Source organism: Pan troglodytes, chromosome 21 (genome assembly GCF_028858775.2).
Source record: "Pan troglodytes isolate AG18354 chromosome 21, NHGRI_mPanTro3-v2.0_pri, whole genome shotgun sequence".
NCBI classification, from domain to species: Eukaryota; Metazoa; Chordata; class Mammalia; order Primates; family Hominidae; genus Pan; species Pan troglodytes.
The window spans coordinates 29,191,472-29,212,450 of NC_072419.2; the positions used below are offsets into that span (position 1 = coordinate 29,191,472).

General features: G+C 43.3%; 1 long non-coding RNA gene across 1 annotated transcript; it reads right to left on the reverse strand.

The window, feature by feature from the left end:
* Positions 1-1,872: 1,872 nt before the first annotated feature.
* On the reverse strand, positions 1,873-19,609 carry LOC112206543 (uncharacterized). The gene is made up of 3 exons (XR_002940965.2): positions 19,381-19,609; positions 19,010-19,169; positions 1,873-4,099 (listed from the first exon to the last, which is right to left on the reverse strand). It is a non-coding gene; the product is annotated as an uncharacterized LOC112206543 (long non-coding RNA).
* Between the last annotated feature and the right edge of the window lie 1,370 nt (positions 19,610-20,979).

The window sequence follows — 20,979 nt, forward strand, 5'->3', positions numbered from 1 at the left end:
ATTGACTCAAAAGTCCAAACTCCAAAGCCTCATCCACATCAGCAATGTGTGAGGCTCAAGGCATGGTTAGTCTTTGGGCAAATTTCCCTCCAACTATGAGCCTGTAAAATTAAAACAAGTTATCTGCTTCTAAAATACAATAATGGGACAGGCATAGGTTAGACGCTCTCATTTCAAGAGGGAGAAATGGCAAGAAGAAAGGAGCAACTGGTCTCAAGTAAATTAAAAACCCAACAGTGAAAACAACTTTAAGTGTTTGAGAAAAATCTCCTATGATTCCATGTCTTACATTCTGTGTACACTGGGGTGAGGGTTAGGTCCCCAAGACCTTGGGCAGCCTGACCTCTATGGCTTTGCTGGGTTGGAATCTCATGCCTGCATCATTTCTAAGCTAGAGTTGTATGCTGGTGGCCCTACGCTTCTGGGGTTTTTCAGGTAGCCCCACTTCCATGGCTCCACTTGGCATTACCCTAGTGGATGGCTCTGCCTCTGCAGCAGGTCTCTGCCTGGGTCCCCAAGCAGCCCATGGCATTCTTTAAAATGTAGGTGGAGGAAGCTGTGGTTCCATAGCTCCTGCGTTCTATGAGCCTGCAGAATTAATGCCACATGGATGCTGCCAGAGTTTACTACTGGTATCTTTTGGAGCATCTAGTCGAGTCACACCTGGGACCACTTGAACCATGGCTTGAGATGTCAAGGAGTGCTGTGCTGGAATGTGAGGAGCAGAGTCTCCAGGTGACCATGGGCAGTGAGGCCCAGAAAGGTGCCCCAGGTTCATCTCCTGAAACCACTCTGCCTGCCTAGAGCTCTGGGCCTGTGATGGGAGGGCAAGCCTCAAAGATGTCTGAAATGCCTTTGGGGTCTTTCTCCTATTGTGTTGATGAATAGCACTTCCCTCCATTATATCCATGATAATCTCTTTAGCAAACAATCATTGACCACACCCTCGGTTTGTTCTCCTGAAGATACCTTTACACTATTTACATGGCTGAAAATTTTCTATATTTCTCATTTTACTTGCCTTTTAATTATAAATTCTGTTTTTAAATAAGTTTTCTTCACTTCCCTCTTACCATATGCAGTTAAAAGTAGCCACACAGCTGCTTGAATGCTTTACTTCTTAGATTTTTTTTTTTTTTTTTTTTTGCCAGATATCCTAGTTTAGTACTCTTAAGTTTTGCATTGCACAAAACCCTCGGGCCAGTATACAATTCAGCCAGGGCTTTTGCTACTTTGCAACAAGGATTTTCTTTTACTTCAGTTTCCAATACTTTGTTCCTCAGTTCCATCTGAGTCCTCATCAGAATGGCCTTTACCTTCCATATTTTGACCAATGTTCTGGTCACAAACACGTAAGTAATCTCTAAGAAGTTCCAGACTTCCCCTACAGCTATCCTTTTCTTCTGAGCCTTCATTAGAATTGCCGTTAACATGGCCGGGTGCGGTGGCTTACGCCTGTAATCCCAGCACTTTGGGAGGCTGAGGTGGGCAGATCACGAGGTCAGGAGATCAAGACCATCCTGGCTATCATGGTGAAACCCCGTCTCTACTAAAAATACAAAAAATTAGCTGGGCATGGTGGCGGGCGCCTGTAGTCCCAGCTACTCAGGAGGCTGAGGCAGGAGAATGGCATGACCCTGGGAGGCGGAGCTTGCAGTGAGCTGAGATTGTGCCACTGCACTCCAGCCTGGGGGAAAAGAATTGCTCTTAACATGTTATTTGCAGTAATCTAGGCTTTTCCTAACCAGCTACTTCAAAATCTGTTCTGTCCATACCTTTCACAGGTATTTTCAGCCTCTGTCCATTACTCAGTTTCAAAGCTGCTTCCACATTTTCAGGTATTTGTTATAACAAAAACCCCACTTCTTCATACCATTTGATTTCTTCATCTATTTTCTGCTACTATAACAGAATACCACAGACTAACTTACAAAAAACAGGAGTTTATTTGGCTCATGTTTCTGGAGGCTGGAAAGTCCAAGAGCATGGCATCAGCATCTGGCCAGGGTCTTGCCACTGCAGAAGGCTGTGCATGGCAAGGAAGTGTGCAAGACAGAGAGAAAATGGGGGCCAAATGTATCCTCTTATCAGGAGTCCACTCCCACGATAACTAACTCACTCCCATAATAACAGTATTAATCACCTTTTAAAGGTCCCACTTCTTAATATGGTCACAATGGCAATAAAATCTCAATGTGAGTTTTGGAAGGGACATTCAAACAATAGCAGGATCTGTTCTATCTCTAAACTCTTTGTACTGTCTTATGTTCTGGAAAAATATGTTAGAAAAATGTATAAATATGCACTTATCTATGACAAGGAAACATACTTAGAAATCAATGCTGCATTATTTACAAATCTTTCATTGAATATGTCAAATGTGTTCAATTTAACTATAAGCTCCCAATGGGGAGACATTATGGTGTATTTTTCTTTTATAACTTGTAGATCTTAGCATTGTCCCAGGAGTATAATATATTATAAACTAGTGTTTTTGAATGAATTTGTTTATTGGTTTTACATGGGGAATGACTTTGGCATGCAATCACACCTCCTACCAAAACTCTGTATTAGCTGGATGTCACTGAATCCCCAAGTCTGGATGTGATATGATCCATGTGATGCTCTTATTATGGGGGGAAATCATTTATTGGTGACAATCTGTGGGAGGCTGACCACATTTTTAGCCTCCCTTGCAGTTAGATGTGATAATGTGACTGAGTTCCACCCATTAAATGTGGGCACAGGGATGTACACTACTTTCTAGGCCCGCTGCATAAAACTCTCTGATGCATCACCCTTTCTGTCTTCCTCTGTTGATTGGATTGGCACTCAGTGTGGCCATAGAATTTACATGCTGAAGATGACTATGCCACTGTGTGGAGTGTACTTTCTGTACCCAACCCCACCCTCCACCACCTATCTTGATGGCTCATTTTGGACTTTACATGAGTGAGAAATAAACTTCATCACGGTGTCTAGTACTTGTCTTAATAAATACACTGTGGAGACCCAAAGGGCACAAGAGAAATCCTGCCCTCCTTTCCCAGAAACTAATTCAGAATGTTCAAAATAACCTTTTACTTTACATGACCCTGTAGAAATCCATGGCTTTTGTTAGGGACAGGTGGACAGCATCTAGGATGTCAGAACTCTATACAGGATTATATATTTATAAGCTCTTACTCATCATATACTCCAACTTTCTCATTTTCAACCTTGAGGTGAAACTCTTATGTATATTTTTGTGGAAGCATTTTTAAATGACAGAAAGTCATTTTTATATATATGCAAATTCCTTATAATTATGAAAATAATACTTTCAGAGAAACTTTACTTCCCAATTTTGTCTGCTGAGTTTCAATTTCTAATCATCCCCACCTCAATTCATTTGAACTAGCAGACTCTTCCATTCCCTTTGACTCAAATTCTCTGCAGGAACTGAAGGAGAAATCAGAGAGAGGATCTGAGTCTGAGAGTGAGGTTATATTAATGCCTATGGTCTTTGAAGCCCTAGCAAAATGTTCCTCCATAGATCCTACAGTTGATTTCAAAGCTTATGATCTGTTGGCTTTTTTTCAAGATTCGATGTTGCAGGTTTGTTTTTAGCTGGTGCTTGGGGACCTAAACCAGCCTCTAAAGGAATTAAATTACTAACTGATCCTTGAAGCATAGCAGAAACTTCGGACAAGATTGTCAATCAACAAACATGTCCTCTGCTCCTTAAATGAGTGAGGCAGAATCTGAGTCCTGAAGGAGCTTTAGAAGATGTCAGTCAAAGTAGTTTTGTGCTCAAGGAGGCTACAATTAATTTGGAATATATAAAGGAGTTGTGAAGGTGTCATATCAGGCAGTTTTTGCTGGATAAGAGATCAATTCAAATATAGAGATTTAAAGTAAGAAACATTACTTATCTGTCAGGTTCCCTTGGTTCCTGGACAGCTTTTCTGCTCTGGATCAGCTCAGCTGAAACTGAGTTATCTTAGACAGTCTCACTCACATGCCTGGTGGTCAGATTGATGTTATCTGAGCAATAGTCATGTGACTCTTTTCCTTCAGCAGGACAACCCAGTCTCATTTTCTTGGAGGCAGAAGTATCCTGAGCAACAAAAGAGGCCAAGATCCAATGAACAAGCACTTTTCAAATCTTCACTGTGCCATATTTTCTAATGTCTCCTTAGCCAAAATATTTGTCCAATCTGGATTTAAGAGGCATCAAATAGACTCCATCTCTTGATGGAATTTGAGTCAGATTGCAAACAGGTGTGAATATACGCTTGGGAGGAGCTTTGGGGCCACTTTTGCAAACCATTTATCAGATGTGCCAGGGTCTCAAGGAAGAACTAGGGAGTCAAGGCAGGTCAGCAAGGAACATGAGCACTGCTTTGAATGGTGGTGAGATTTCAACAAAGAAGGATGGGTTGAAGTGAAAGGCAGCCCAAGCAGAGGCAGCGTGAGAGGAATGCTCTGGAGAAGAGAAAACTTTGAGCCTGGTAAAGGAATAACTACAGTGTCATTAGAGTGAAAGGATGGTATCAAGAACCCAGAGAAGCAAAGCAGAAAGATGGGAAAATAGAAAATAAACTACCTCAATGAAATTTCAACATCAGCATAGGCATGTACAACAAATGCCATGTGTCAATCTGCATTCTGTTTGATACACAAAGTGTGTAAAAAAAGATTTTTTCCAGGATGCATACAATCTAACAAGGTTGAACTATGAAGAAATAGATCGATAGACTAAATAGACCGATAATAACAAAAGGGACTGAATCGATAATAAAACATCTTCCATCAAGGAAAAGCCCAGGACCTGATGGCTTCACTGTTGAATTCCACCAAACATTTAAAGAAGAATTAATATCAACTTGTAAAAACTAGGCCAAAAACTTGAACAAAAGGAAATTATTTCAAACCAATTTTGTAAGGCAAGCATTATCCTGATAGCAAAACAAGACAAGGATACAACAACAACAGAATAAATTATGAGCCAATATCCCTGAGGAAAATAGATGTAAAAATCCTCAACAAAATACTAGAAAACCAAATTCAATAGTATGACACAAAGATCATTCAGCAGGATCAAGTGGGATTCATCCTAGGAATGCAAGGATAGTTCAACATACTCAAATCAATAAACATAATATATCACATTAACAGAATGAAGGATAAAAACCCTATGGTTATTTCAATAAATGCAGAAAAAGCATTTGACAAAAATCAACATCCCCTTCATGATAAAAAACAAAAAGAAATTAGGTGCAGAAGGAATGTACCTCAACACAATAAAGGCTTTGCTATATATGAAAAACGCACAGCTAACATCATTCTGGAAGGAAAAATGTTGAAAGCTGTTTCTCTGAGATCAGGAACAAGACAAGGATGCCCACTTTTTCCACTTTTATTCAACAAAGTACTGAAAGTACTAGACAGAGCAAATAGGCAAGAGAAATAAATAGGAAGTATCCAAGTTAAAAAGAATAAAGTTAAATTGTACCTGCTTATTGATGACATGAGATAATAGATAGAAAATCCTAAGCACCTCACTAAATAGCTATCAGAACTAGTAAACCAATTCAGTAAATTTGCAGATTCCAAAAATCAACGTACAAAATTTAGTAGCATTTCTGTATGCTAATAACAAACTATCTGAAAAAGAAATACAGAAAACAATTCCATTTACAGTAGCTACAAAAACACCTAGGAATAAATTTAAGAAAGAGGTGAAATGTCTCTGCAATAAAAACTATTAAACGTTGGTGAAACAAATTTAAGAAGACATAAATAAATGAAAAGGAGGTTCCATGTTCATGGATTAGAAGAATTAATATTGTTGAAATGCCTATACTACTAAACATATTTATAGATTTAATGCCATCTGTATCAAAGTATCAATGATATTCTTCACAGAAATACAAAAAACAATTATAAAATTAATATGAAATCACAAAAGACCCCCAATAGCCAAAGCAATCTTAAGCAAAAAGAACAAAACTGTAAGGCATCACACTACCTAACTTCAAAGTACACTATAAAGCTGTAATAACCAAATCAGCATGGTACTGGCACAAAATCAGACAGATGGAATAATGGAACACAAAAGAGAACACAGCAATAAATCTATACACTTACAGCCAACTAATTTTAGACAAAGATGCCCAAGAACACACAATGGGAAAAAGACAGTCTGTTCAATAAATAGTGTTGGTAAAACTGGGTGTCCAAAGCAGAAGAATGAAACTAGATTTGTATCTGTCATCATATATAAAACCAACAGAAATTAACTCAAGATGGATTAAAAACTTAAATGTAGGCTGGAGTGGTGGCTCAAGCCTGTAATCCCAGCACTTTGAGAGGCCAAGGCAGGCAGATCATGAGGTCAAGAGATCGAGACCATCCTGGCCAACCTGATGAAACCCCATCTTTGCTAAAAATACAAAAATTAGCTGAGTGTGGTGGTGTGCACCTGTAGTACCAGCTACTCAAGAGACTGAGGCAGGAGAATCACTTAAACCCAGGAGGCAGAGGTTGCAGTGAGCTGAGATTGTGCCACTGCACTCCAGCCTGGTGACAGAGCAAGACTCCATCTGAAAACAAACAAACAAACAAATAAAAACTTAAATGTAAGACCTAGAACTATAAAATTCCTAGAAGAAAACATAGAGGAAATACTTTATGACACTGATCTGAGCAAAGATTTTTTGGGAGAAGACCAACACAGACAATAAAAGCAAATGTAGACAAATGAGATCACATCAAACTAAAAAGCTTCTGCACAGCAAAGGAAACAATCAACAGAGTGAAGGTACAACCTACAGAATGGGAGAAAATACTGGCAAACTCTATATCTGACAAGAGGACAATATCTAAACTATATAAGAAACTCAAACAACTCAATAGCAAAAAGAAAACAAAACAAATTAAAAAACCTAAATAACCCAATTTAAAGTAGAGCGAAATACCTGAATAAGCATTTCTCAAAGGAGACATACACATGACCAACTGGTATATCAAAAAATGCTCAGCATCACTAATCATAGGGAAAATGTAAATTGAAAGCACAATCAGATATCATCTCACCCCAGTTAGAATAGCCACTATCAAAAAGACAATAGATATAACTGCTCGTGAGGATGTGGAGAAAGGGATAACCCTTTTATGTTGCTGGTGGGAATGCAAATTAGTGCAGCCATAATATTAGTAGTTCTATTTTCAATTTTTTTTAAGGAATCTCCTTATCTTTTACTATATAACCCACCCTCAAAGCCCTGGTAGATGGTGGCCTCCATATTTCTTCATTCACTCTGCAGGCAGCGGCAGAGCAAGAGAAGCAAATGCCAGCCTTTCAACTTTCTGGAAGCTTTCAGGAAAAATGTGATTCCCCAAGGACAGAGGCACTGGGCTCTATGCTTCCTGCATACTCCAGCATTAACTCATGAGATTATTTGTTTTTTTTTAGAAGAGGGGTTTCTAAGTCCACTGAGTCAGGAACCATTTTGAGAATCTGATGGAACAGTGGTTTCCCCTCCTAGAAAAATCAATATATGAATGGCATTTTGCATCTTATTTTAGGGGGTTTTGGGGCTTCTGTCATAATACATCCTTAGACCAGGACAAGAACCCCTGGTTTAGACATCAAATTGTTACCACTCATCAACTTCACGTATATGTGATAGAGTGAGTTTTTCCATGCTGCCATTGGCAGGAGGATTTTCCCTGCCCTTTTGGTTTAGTTTTGTTTCTCAAATACATAAAACATTGACACGATCTCAGAAATCATAATCATATACCAGGTACTCTCAGAGAAGTGTCACTTCCTCTAGGTCAGCGAGGTTTGACAGAAGATGTAACGGTTTCCCCAAATCAAAATCTAGAACATTCCACTGCTGCAGAAAGTCCCTTACATGTGTGCCCAGCTAACTGCCTTCCTTGACCCTACCAGGGCAACCTCTGACTTGACTTTTATCAGGCTAGGTTAGTTTTGTCCAAACTTTACATAAATAGACTACCAGCTTAGGTTGACTGTAATCCATATCGATGTATTCAATTTTATGCTCATTGTTGGATGCTAATTGTCTTCAGTCATTTGATACCTTCGCACTAACCAGGGCAAAACTCACGGACAGCGGGGACCTGGTTTACTGCATCCACCAGCGCTGTGGGCAGAGCAGGTCCCTATTTGTTGACAAATGGGCAGATGAGAATGTGTAATTGAGCCAAGCCTTCAGGGGGAGCGCTGCAGGTTGCCTGCATCCTACCTAGAACTGAGCCGCCATTCTCACCTGTTCTTTTCCTGTGTACAGGAAGGATTACTCAACCCAGAGCAGAGTGAGGAATTAGCACATACACAAGGCTTGGTTGGGGGGTGCTGGAAAGGAAAGGGTGACACTATTAGGGAGGGAGGCAGGAGGGCAAGGGTTGAAAAACTAACTGTTGGACACTATGCTCAGTATCCAGGCAATGGGATCATTTGTGCCTCAAACCTCAGCATCATCAACGATCAGACCATGTCTTCCCCATGCAGGCATGGGCCTGCCTTCCCCATGCAGACCACATTACTGGGAGAAATGGAAACAAGAGACTCCCGACTTAGCTACTCCAGGTGCAGCAGAGGGCAGGGTGGGACCCAGGGCTTCACCAAATAAAGTTTGTATGACATCCTGAAGCTGAAGGGTGAGGTGCAGACACCAGCCCCTATCAATTCTGCATCACCCACAGTGCAGGTGGCCTGCTCCTCATCCCACTGTTGATAAAAGCTTAGAGAAACTTTTCTCTTTAGAGTTCAGAGAAAAGGTCTCCTTATCTTGACATTTATGGAGTGAGTTCCCTAATGAAAACTCTAGGTCACTGCTTAAATAAGTACAAACTTATAGCCAACTGGTTTCTTTATGCTGTCACCATCATATCATTTCATCCAGTAAATGTTTTGCTGTGTACCACTAAAATATAAGAAGTCATCTTAAAAAATATAATCATATCGACTGGATAAAGAAAATGTGGTACAAATACACCATGGAATACCATGCAGCCATAAAAGAAGAACAAAATCATGTCCTCTGCAGCAATTTGGATGCAGCTGGAGGCCCTTATCCTAAGTAAATTAAGGCAGGAACAGAAAGCCAGTAGTTCTCATTTATAAGTGGAAACTAAACATTGGGTACTCATGGACATAAAGAAGCAACAATAGACACTGGGCACTGCTACAGGTAAGGGGTAGGCAGGGGGTCAAAATTGAAAAAGCAACTATTAGATACCACGCTCAATATCCAGGAAATGGGATTATTTGTACCCCAACCTCAGCATCACGCAATATACCCAGGTAACAAATCTGCACATGTACCCCCGAATGTAAAATAAAACTTGAAAAAAATACAATCTTAATACTATTACTGTATGTAAAATAATGAGCAACAATTTCCTCAGTATCATCAAATATCCAGTTTATGTTTATATTTCCAGTTGTCTCATAAATATCATAATCTTTTTTTTTTAGCGGTTTCTTTAAATTAGGAGCTAAATTACCTATTGCAGTGAGTTGTTTTCAATCTCCTTTAACTGGCAGGTGTCCTCCCCGACTCTCTCCCTTTCTTTCTCTTTGCCTCACACTCCACTGCCCTGACCTCCTTTTCTCCCTATCTCTCCGTCTCCATTCTTTGCAACGCATTTATTCGAGAAGCCAGGTTGTGTTTCCTGCAGGATGGGTACCTTCCTAAACTCTGTGCAAGGAACAAATGAGCAAATGGGCCCCGGTCTTCTGTGCCTGCTTCAGCTGGTGACTTTCTGGGCACTTCCCCTTTTGAGGGTGAGCTAGAGAATAGACAAGCCCACCAAATAAAAATCCCTAGAGCTCGCCCGGGCTGCTGCTATCAAACCAGCAGGGCTGCGTGGATGACGCCTTGTGCTTGGGGTACGATGAGGCCACCCATCCCTGGCTTTCTCAGATGTGGCCGTGTATAGACGCCACTGAGCCATAGGTCTGGTCAGGCTTTTTTCTTTTTTTTTTGAGATGGAGTCTCACTCTGTAGCCCAGGCTGGAGTGCAGTGGCCTGATCTGGGCTCACAGCATGCTCCGCCTCCCGGGTTCACGCCATTCTCCTGCCTCAGCCTCCCGAGTAGCTGGGACTACCGGTGCCCGCCACCATGCCCGGCTAATTTTTTGTATTTTTAGTAGAGACGGGGTTTCACCGTGTTAGCCAGGATGGTCTTGATATGCTGACCTCGTGATCTGCCCTCCTTGGCCTCCCAAAGTGCTGGGATTACACGCGTGAGCCACCGCGCCCGGCGGGTCTGGCCACACTTCTTAGAGTTATGCGGTCAGGAAGAAAGGGAGAGAACCTGCTTATTTGACATTTTTATACACCACTTCATTTGATAACTCAACAATGTTACATAAGAAATAAACAACATAAAACAAAACATAGGCGTATTGTTACACATGTGAAGTAACTAAAGATTCTGTCTCCCTTTTGCTGACTCTCCAGACAGCTGCAGAGGCTTGCACCTCCTACCTCCCTCCTCTCCTGATTTCTATTTGTGAGTCATGGGAAATAATTTACACCAAAGATGACCAGACATTCTGTCCAGGGAGTACTCACACAAGGGTGCAGTTTGATCCACCTTGTCCTGAAAGCTTTTATGCCAGATTTAAGTAAATTTGAAGTAAGCACCAGGCCAGGAGACTTGGACTAGCCCTAGAGAATGAACAATCTTCTTACAGATTTGAGGACAGGTTAGAATAAATCTGCCCAGAGACAGAAACAGAAGCCACATGTGGGAGGAAATATTGATGGTCAACACTGACAGGGAAGAGGGGTCTACGGTTCAGTTCTCAAGACATGCAAATGAAAGTACGTGGAGGCATTTCATGGTAAATAAAGTTCTAGGGGTAGGATGGCAGGGTCATTTATGCATGGTTGTGCTATTTCATAACAGAACACAAGATGGTACACCATCTGAATGTAAGCAAATTATAAAACATGGCAAGTAAATTTAGCATTTTGGCTTTAAAATATTATTCAGCTATTTTATATAATTTCAAAAGAACACTTTAACAAGGGAAAGGTGATTTCAAAATAGCATTAGAAGGCAGAACTAATGTTTATATGTACAAAATGTCACATACGACATATAAGCATGTATACATAAAGCTGGTATAAAACTAGAAGTCAAAACTTGTCTGTCGGGCCAATGAGCAAATACTTTCTATATTTAGGCTGACAGTGAGGAAGTAAAACAACATTTGTTGAACCCCTTCTTTGTGTCAGACAATTTTCCAGTGATGCCATTTAATCCCTGCAAACCTACGAGTAGGATTTTACGGTATTTGCTTTCATCCTACAGTGGTTATATATTTTTAATAATAATCATGATGATCATTATCATGGGTTGAATTATGTGCTCCCCAAATTCCTATGTTGATGTCCTAGCCCCCAGTACTTCAGAATGCTACCTTATGTGGCAATGGGCTATTTGCAGATGTAGTTAGTTAAGATGAGGCCCTATTAGAGTAATAGTAGTCATGTAATGCGACTATGTCCTTATAAACAGGGGAGGCTGGGACGCAGACACACACACCCAGGGAGAGCGCCATGTGAACATGAAGGCAGAGACTGGGTGATGTGTCTGCAAAGCCAGCAATGGAAAGCTTGCCTGCAAACCACCCGGAGCTGCAGAGAGGCGTGGAACAGTCTTCCTCACAGTCCTGGGAAGGAACCAGCCCTGCCCACACCTTGATTTCAGACTTCCAGCATCCAGAACAATGGCACAGTCAGGGTCTGCTGTTTTCACCACCAGGTTGTGGTACTTTGTTGCAGCAGCCCCAGGAAGTGAATGCAATAACGATCGCAGAATGGCAGTGAGTGTTTACTGAGGCATCTGCTACTCTAAATGCATTAAAGGCACATGGTGCAGGTCATCCTCATGGAGAGCCTGGGCGGAGGCCCTCTCACCCAGTTTAGGGATGTGGAACTCAGGTCTGGGGTGAATTCACTTCCCCTCCAGCATGCAGCTCATTGGTGGTAGAGTTACGATTTGAACGTGGCTTCAGAAACTTATAGGAACGTAAACGTTCTTCAGAGGCTTGGAAGGTGATGAGCTTATCAAGTGAGATATGGGTTTAGAAGCATCCCCTGTTGCTGGTCCTGTGCTCCTCTCTGGCTGGGTTTCTCAGAAAGGGTTGGCCCATGAAAACTGAGGGCTGCCCACGTGGAGCTGGGGTTTTGGTTCTGATCCATTAAGCCCAGGGCTTTACTGGGTCCCAACACTGCCCACAATCCCCCTGTCCCCTTCACTTTAATGAAACTCCCAGGCTGATTCACCCCAAGGAGAGTGGGCCACCACAGACAGGCAGAGTCTGAGTAGGGCAGTCAGTGGAGACAGGTTTGTCTGCAGTGAGGCTGCCAAGGCTCCTTTGGATTCTTCTGACTGCCGGCGCTGCCTCCCCAGCATCACCGAGCCTTTTCTTGCTACACTCGGCTCTGTGACTCTGCTTCAGAGGATAGCCCTTAGGCTGCTGGAGCTGCCGACAATATAGGGACAAAGTGCAGATCATTGGTTTAGTGTCTGTTACTCTTCTTTAGCCACAGTCTCATGTCTAGACAATGTCCAAGACAGTGGATTTGTCAGAGAAGGAGAGAGGGTCCAGGCTGCCACCTCACTGCCCCATGGTGTATTTATCAATGCTAAAATCAGGAGAAAAGATGATCAAGGCTACTCTGGACAGGGAAAGGAAGGGAGACCACCAACTGAACAGCCTCTCCAGGCCTGATGGGAGGAAGGTGTAGGGAGCTGTGGTGCCAAGTGTCCAGCCCCGTCCTGTGTGGCCTGCATGAGAAGGAGCTGCTGTCCTATCACCTCTCCTAAAGTTCTTCTTGCTCACCTCAACCTCCTTAAAGCCTCCAGTGGCTACCTCTGTAAAATGGGTAAAGCCTGGGCTCCTTAGCTTTATCCTCAGGGACCTCCATAATCTTCATGCCCTTTAATCCTTAGTTCCCACTGTTCTGTTTTCCATACCCTGTTTTCCCCACTGTTTCCAGTTTCTACCCTATATAGCCCCTCCATCAGGCTTTTGCTTATTCAACAGCCTCCTGTATTGAAATTATCAGGAATAATGTATCAGTTAGCTACAGCTGCATAACAAAACATCCTTATATCAATGGCATAATCCAGCAGTCATTTGCTGTTGCTCATGTGTCTGTGTGTTCTCTGGGTTCAGCTGATCAGGGCTGGGCTTTGCCAGGCAGTTCTGCTCCAGGCTGCCTTGGCCCAGGTAGTTTTGTTCTCAGTGCTTGTCTGTGGGTGGGCAAGGGGGGCTTGGCTCCACCAGTGCTTGTTTTGAGCCAAGGCTGCAGGCACAGTACTGACCCAGGGGGACTTCTCCTCATGTCATTGGCAGAAAAATAAGAGGGAACGTGGAAACGCACAAGGCTTCTTGATTCCTAGGCTCAAAACCTGAAAACAATCCCTTCTTCTACAGGCTATTGGTGAAACCAAGTTGAATGCTCCAGCCCAAAGTAAAGGGGCAAGAAAATAGCTCACACCCACCTTACCTTGGCGAGGGTATGGATGCAGGAGAGATGAAGATTTACGGCAAATAATGCCTCCTACCGCAAGTGGTGAGGATGATGACAATAGCAAATAGCACAGTAGTAGCAGAGACAATTACACATGCTGTAAAGTACTTACCATGTGTTAGCCCCAAATTACAGGATTATCAGCAGTGTTGATTCTCACTGTTGCCCTGTAGGAGATGACCCGAGGCTTCTAATGGTTCCTAACATCCCCTAAGATCTCACAATTTTTAATGACAGAATCTTGAACTGAGCTGAAGATTTGTCTTTGTGGATCTGAGCCCAGAATTTGGAAGCTGCAGTTTGACTCCAAAGTCCAATTCATGTCAAAATCTTACCTCTCCTTCAAAGTCTCCCTCAAATGTTGGCTTCCTCATGAGCCATTTCTCAATTTAGTACAGGTTGAATTTGCAGATCTAAAAATTTGATCTCTGAAATGCTCCTTATTGAAGGCCAACATGATGCCTAAAGAAAGTGCTCACTGGATTTGGGATTTTGGAGTTTGGATTTTGGGATTTGCAACACACAACCAGTAAGTATATTCCAAAATGTGAAATCTGAAACACTTCTGGTGCTAAGTATTTCAGATAAGGGATACTCTGTCTGAATTATATTATGCCTCACACTCAATTAATGAGATTGTGGATATAAATCTTTGCTGTCTTCTGCCACTGTTGGATATTTTAATGGAGTTTGGTCTAATAGAACTGCACAACAGGCATGTGTAATAAACCCAGCTCTACACACACAAACACAATACTGAAAGACCAAGAGGGATTCCATTGCTTTTCACATCTGATGTTATTTGTTAAACGAAGAAGTCCTTTTCTTGAGAACAGAACATGTTAATGATTTGTATTGTCCCAAGCTGGGAAGTAAAAACCTTGGAATTGCTAAGCATGAATGTGCTTATCTAGGGTCACTGAGCAACCATCAGAAGCCCCAAACAGTGTTGACATTCGGCAAAGGCTGGGTATCCCAGACTCGGTCACCTGAAATGGAAAATACTTTCTCACCAGCAAAAGTATAGATACCTTTTGGTTAAACGAGATTCAAGTCACACCTTTGTGAGAGGAATAGCACAGCCAAAATCTAGGGGGCCCACCTGGTGATTCTGAACATTTTATTTGGACAAGTTGCATACTTTTTAAATGCAGGCTCTTGAAAAATTCCTTTAGAAATGTCAAGGTGACCGGTGTATTAAAAAAGTGAGCCAGAGCAAACAAAGGTGACATTCTTTTAATTCTTTCCCTGCTGGGTCATTTTCTCCTTGCTGTCAGCTCTGCGTACGGCCATCGTCCATAACGGACCCTCGACGTGCTCAGAGGTTCACACTTGAGGGAAATTGCAAAGCAGAGGAAATCTTGACCCAGAGGCCTCTTCACCTCTTCCCACCAAAGCTCCAGCAGAGGCTCAAACTTAAAGCTAGGAAGTGAGAGAACCAAATCATGCTGGCAAATTTTCTCGGCTACATCTTCCAAAAACATGGCAATAAGGACAGGAGTCACCAAAGGTGTTGTTCCCGGCATCTTTCATCATCCACTGGGGAAGAGGCTCCTGCTCAGGGACCCTGAGCTGCCTCTAATTATCGGTCACACTGCCAGCTCTGTCTCTCCCCATGGCCCATGACACTGCCAGCTTTGCAATTTTGTTTTCTGAATAAGAAGCTTCACATTTAGCTTTTAGATTTGAAATCTGGTTTGGGATTTTTTTTTTTTTTAATGAGCATGCCTGTGCATCATATCTGTAAAGCTGATGATATGAGTGTATTCTATCAGACTGAATCTTATGTTAATACATTTGCCACTATGTTTGACATACAGAAATAATTCCATATTGTTTTACCCATAGAATTGCTTGCTTCCATGACCCCAAAGACGAACACAAACACACAAAAAAACCCAAAAATTACAGATATAGGTGAATTTTAAAAAATAATATACTTTCTGGACAAATTAATAACCTAATTTCTATACACTAAATATTATTTCCCACTCACATAACAAAGTCAGCAAACTGTTTCTTTGGTAAACAATTGGCTCTGTCGATGTTATAAAATCATTTTTAGGAAAAAGACTAACATGAAACAATGGTAGAAAATCAGAATGCAAACTAGTCAACATTCTTTGAACTATGAACGTGAAGTAAAAATTTTACAAGTGGCAACCTAAGCATTTAAGAAAAAACAGTTACTGCTTAAATAAGAAACCTGTTGCATGGAAAAGCCACCTTCCTCTGTATTTATAGGACAAAATGTGTTGTACTCTTGGGGATCCTCAAGTTCAAATGAGAATCTCAACAATTTCCATTTCCATTTTCCTGAAGACTTGGCACACGCTGGCTAGTAAGGCTGCCCAACAGCAGAGCTGCCCAGCTGCAAAGGCCTTTACGTCTCTGTCACCAAGTTGGCCAGGAGCCGCCTATGTGGGAAGTCTTATAATGCATCAACAAGAGGGAAGCAGCAAGAACTGAATCTCACTGGCTCATCAATTCCCAAGTGGCTGGCAGCAGCTAAGATACTACCCTTTTTCTGAGCCAATAGCTTTCTCAGGCTGTATATGTGCCACCTTGCAACTGGCCTCTTGCAACACAGAGAATATGAAAGAAAAATTTTATCATTCTCTGGTAGTCTTTTGCTTTCTGGAGTACTCTGTTCTGTAATGCACAATTAGAAGTGATTTCTCCATCAACATAATGAAACTGTAGTTAAAATGAGTTCACTATTTTCAGGAAAATTACTGAAAATGATGATGATGATGTCACCAAAGCTGGTCCATCAGGAAAGCATGCAGCCAAGACATCTTTCTACTATTCAACATGGACAATTTAGTTTCACCCAAAACACCATTTATCATGTTAAACTAATGCTGATAATTTGAATTTGTTGGTTTTATAGGGTTTAATAAGTGTGCAAAGTTGTATGTTGCTCTTGGTTAAGAGCTACATTCACTAGGTGTTTCTTCCTGGAGTTGTACAGGTTTATGAGATATGTTGATAATTCCCTGATGTCTTTTTCCTTACAAGCAGTTGGTACTTTCTCAGGTTTGGTGAGGACCCATGTAGAATTACAAGTCAGAATCCACCTCTGGCTACCCACTGCTGAGTCTTAACACTGCAATTGGCTGGATCGGGGCAATTCATACAACTTGTCACAGAAGCAGAACCAGGATTCTTCCCTAGCAGTAAATAGACAGGGACCGTGTGGGGCACCAGAAGCAGCTATGCAGGCACTCTAGACAGACCTTCCCATCTCTGCACAAGCCAAAGTCCGTCCCAGCCAGCAGCTGCCTCCCCGGGCATGCACCAGCACATGCAGTGCAAGCTTCTGCAGGTTGACTTAGTGTGATGTGAGAAAGTATCATTCACATGTTTCAGGTCGTGTACTTTCAGAGTTGGGCAGAGAAACCGTGTCCCCTGTGTGGACTGCCTGCAGGCTCTCTGGGACAGACCCAGAGATAATAAGCCAGCACATTCCCCGTGTGCCTGCCTAGGCTCTGTTTCCCAGACACTCATTAGAGCCTGACCCATTCTGACATATTCCACTTAGAAACACTTTATCAATAAAAACCAAATGCTTTTTGTCTTTGGCCACTTAGGAATCCCACACTGGGGACACGGTCCACGTTTAGTGGACAATGCTTTTGGCCAGATGAGGCGCAACTAAAACTTCAGTACAAGTTTGGGGTAAAGTGCTGCATTAACTCAGGGACTGGCAAACTGTGGCCAGGAGGCCAAATCTAGGCCACTGCCTGCCTTTAATAAATAAAGTTTTATTGGTACACAGCCACTCCCATTTGTTTTCATTTTGTCCATTACTGCTTTTGTGCTGCAATGACAGAGTTGAGTAGTTGCGACAGAGACCATATGGCCTGCAGAGCCTAAACTATTTATTCTCTGGCCTTTTACAGAAAAAGTTTGCCAACCCCTGCATAGGAATAAAAGGAAAATAGCCCCTTTCAAGGAACCCCTGGAAGGGTCCGGACACAATGCTGGCTCATGGTTGTTTTCCATTCCTGCTCTGACTCCCAGGCTGCAATGCAGTCAAAACCCTTTGAGCTCCCCTTGCTAAATAACTTTAACCTTTGTGAACCAAGCAGCCATCCTTCTTTTGCAGAAGGAATGACAATGACCATTTTTCCTTGCAGGTTATGGGGTGGTTAGCCATGTGGGCAATGGGTCTAGACAGCCAGGTTTGAATCTCTCCTCACCCTTTGAGTCCTCTGTGCCTTGGTTTACCTTTATGTAAGATGAGGATAAGAAAAGCGTGTGTCCTCTAAGGCTTTTATGAAAATGAAATGAGATACTAAGAACAAAGTGTTTGTTTTAACTTGGACTGCCTCATCCTACACGATCAATAGAGACAGGGATTCTGGAGTTAGAGGGTATCTTGAGAGGGCATCATCACTGCTGTCTTTCTGAGGAGTAAATTGTGGTCCAGTGAGGAAAAGTGACTCTGCTCCCACCCTCCATAGATATTGAGGCAGGTCTAGGAGGCAGAGGCTCCAGTGGTAACGGCTGCTAATATTTTTTGAGCTCCTCTGGGCTCCACACTCGACTTGTCATGTCTCATTGAGCGTTTGTGGCTGCCCTGTGAAATAAGCATTTTGTTTACCCCGACTTTACAGACAGGGAAGAAGCGATGGTGCTGGAACTCACATCTGCCCAAGGTGAGCTTGCAGGAGCTCACGGCCAAGCACTGGCTGCCTCTCCACGCAGCTGCACCCATGAACGCACTTGGGAGCAATACAACATTTTGGGTTCCAGGGATAGAAGGGGTCAGGGGAATTCAACTAGAAAATGCCTCAAACACCAAATTCTCCATCTGGGTAAAACTGGAACCTTTCTGGCTACCCCTCTTCTCCTGGGTACAGCATTGCAATGGGTCCATCTAGTGGTCAAAGGCAAGAATGTCCACCGGTCAGGCCTCTGAAAAGCAACTGAGCCATCAAGCCCTCCCATCTCTTGGCCAATCTCAGCAGGCCAAGGGACAGGCAGCCTGGCCAGACGTCGGCCTTAAGGAGGACCTGGCAAGGGACGTGTCCATGGATGTGCAAAGGAAGGGGGACACTGGCAGTGGCCAACTCTCTCTCCTCATCTTTTCGGAGCCCTGTACCCCAGTTCCACAGGAAGCAACATTGCCCCTCAGAGGACATTTAACAGTGTCTGGGGACATTTCTGGTTGTCACAACTGGGGGATCTTTCTGGTGTCTAGTGGATAGAGGCCAGGAATGCTTCTTACCACTCTACAGTGACAGGGCAGCCCCCCCACGGCAAAGAGTGAGCCTCGAATGCCAACAGCGCCACACAGCACTGGAAACCCTGAGGTACCCTCCTTCCAAATGGAACCGGGCAGGCCTGGGGATTCCACGAGGCTGTGCGTGCTCAGAACCCTTGCATGTGCATTCCTGCTTAGACCGCTCTCCCCATCCCCACTCTCTTACCTCATCCTTTTCCTTCACCTCTCAGCCCACTTGTCTCCTGTTCGGGGGAGCTAATCTGCTCATGTCTGCCTCTTTGTCTGGGTTTTATCTCTCCACATGCAGGCCTGAGACAAGGATTTGGAGGCAAGCAGTTTATTTGAGAGAGGATTCCAGGAAGCATCTGTAAGGGAGTGAGGAAGAGGGACCGGAAGTGTGGGGGTGGAAGCATTGAAGGGTGAGTTGATGGGCAGCCATGGCTGCGAGCAGCCGAGGTGTGGTCTCTGAGGGAGGGGGGCGGGGGCATGAGGACTCAGAACTCTCCCCTCCAGGAGAATGAAGCCAAAGTGTTTATCCTCCAGCTCCCTGGCTGTTCCTGCACACTAGCCGCTTACATTGCAGCTACCTGTGCACTGATAAAGGAACTGATGTCTGTCCGGTCTGCACACATCTCTCCATTGTGAAGGGCATTCAAGTTTGCCCTCTCTCACCCTGGTCCTCAGAAGCTAATGGGTCACTTTCCCAAATTGAAGCTCCAGAGACCAGGAACAGAGGACTGGTATAGTTGATGAGTCTACACAACAGGAGGCTGGCCCCACCTAGTGCAAGGATTTGGGAACTGTGACATCAACCTGGAGGCAATGCTAGCTCCCCATGATCCACGGCCACATTGTTAGGGCTATGGAAACCTGACGGTTTGAGGGCAGACCACCAAGAGAATTGTTACATCACATCCCCAGCTAGACCAGGCTTAGTTTGCTTAGTAAGAAAGGCAATATTTTTGTTGAATTTCACATTTTCTACCAAGTAATGAATTAACCTTTTTGAAATCGCAGAGGAGATCACAGCAGGAAAATGAAGCCATATCCTGTACACGCTGGCTACCACATATGAACCATCAGAGAGATGGAGGGCAATGCCTGGAGGAAGGACGGGAAGAGGGAATATAAGAACATTCAGTACTAATGGATTCCAAACTCCGTGTGATAACCAGCCGGTCCTGGACCAGCTTATCATCGCAGTGTGGACTGATTCTTTTTTGCAGGAAGTTAGTTTTGACTTCACCAGCTGGACTGGAGGGCACCTGTGGCATACCTTGTCCTATTGCTGTGGGGGACTTCGTCCAGCTTTTAGACATGCAAGACTAAATGTGAATACCATCTATACGTAAGTGGCTGAGAAAATGCTGTGGAGAAGCTTACAGCTCTCCATCATCAGCGATATAAGCACACTTTGATTAATCAGGTGAACTGCATACAATCAGGTAGTCTTGCTGAGGATGAAGAACTTTATATGGATTTGGGGTGATAGGACTAAAGTCCTTAGCATCACTTGTTTGGATTTTTCTCGTTTCGTGAGTAGTTGATAATTCAGCAAAGGTTTCTTAAGCACCTAATCTGACCATTGCACAGAGGGCTAACTGCGGGGAATACAGCAGAAATGACATCTAAATGGCACATAGGGTACCACTCCCCAGCTGTGCCCATGCGCTGCAGCGAAGGGAACTACATTTCCCGGGAGGCCTTGCGATCTCGCTTCCTGGTAGATTCAGCCAATGGGAGGCACTGGCCGGAGATTGGCTGCTGGGAGGAGGAGAGAAGCCTGGATGTGCCTGCCGCTTCTTCCTGTTTCTCATGGCTTCATCCATGATTTTAGCTCCAGCACAAGGCAGTCTCTCTCTGTGCTCCCATTGTGCCTTTGTGCCTGGCTGGGAGGGCACAGAGACCGTGGGCTCAGAGAGCCCCACATGCATTCTCCTTTTGCCTCCCTGGCCTAGGGGTGAGATCAGTTTCCTGGTGTTGCTCATATCTAGATTTTGTCTCTACTTCTTGTTTGACTCCTCAACTCTTCATTCACCTGTGCCACAGACCCCCATATTAAATTCTGTCTGCTTGAAATACCTAGTGTAGTTTCTGGGATTTTGGACATCTTGCCTACTCCTTCAAACATATTTCATATCCCTTTCCCTGCTGCACGAGGCGTCCCACTCCCTG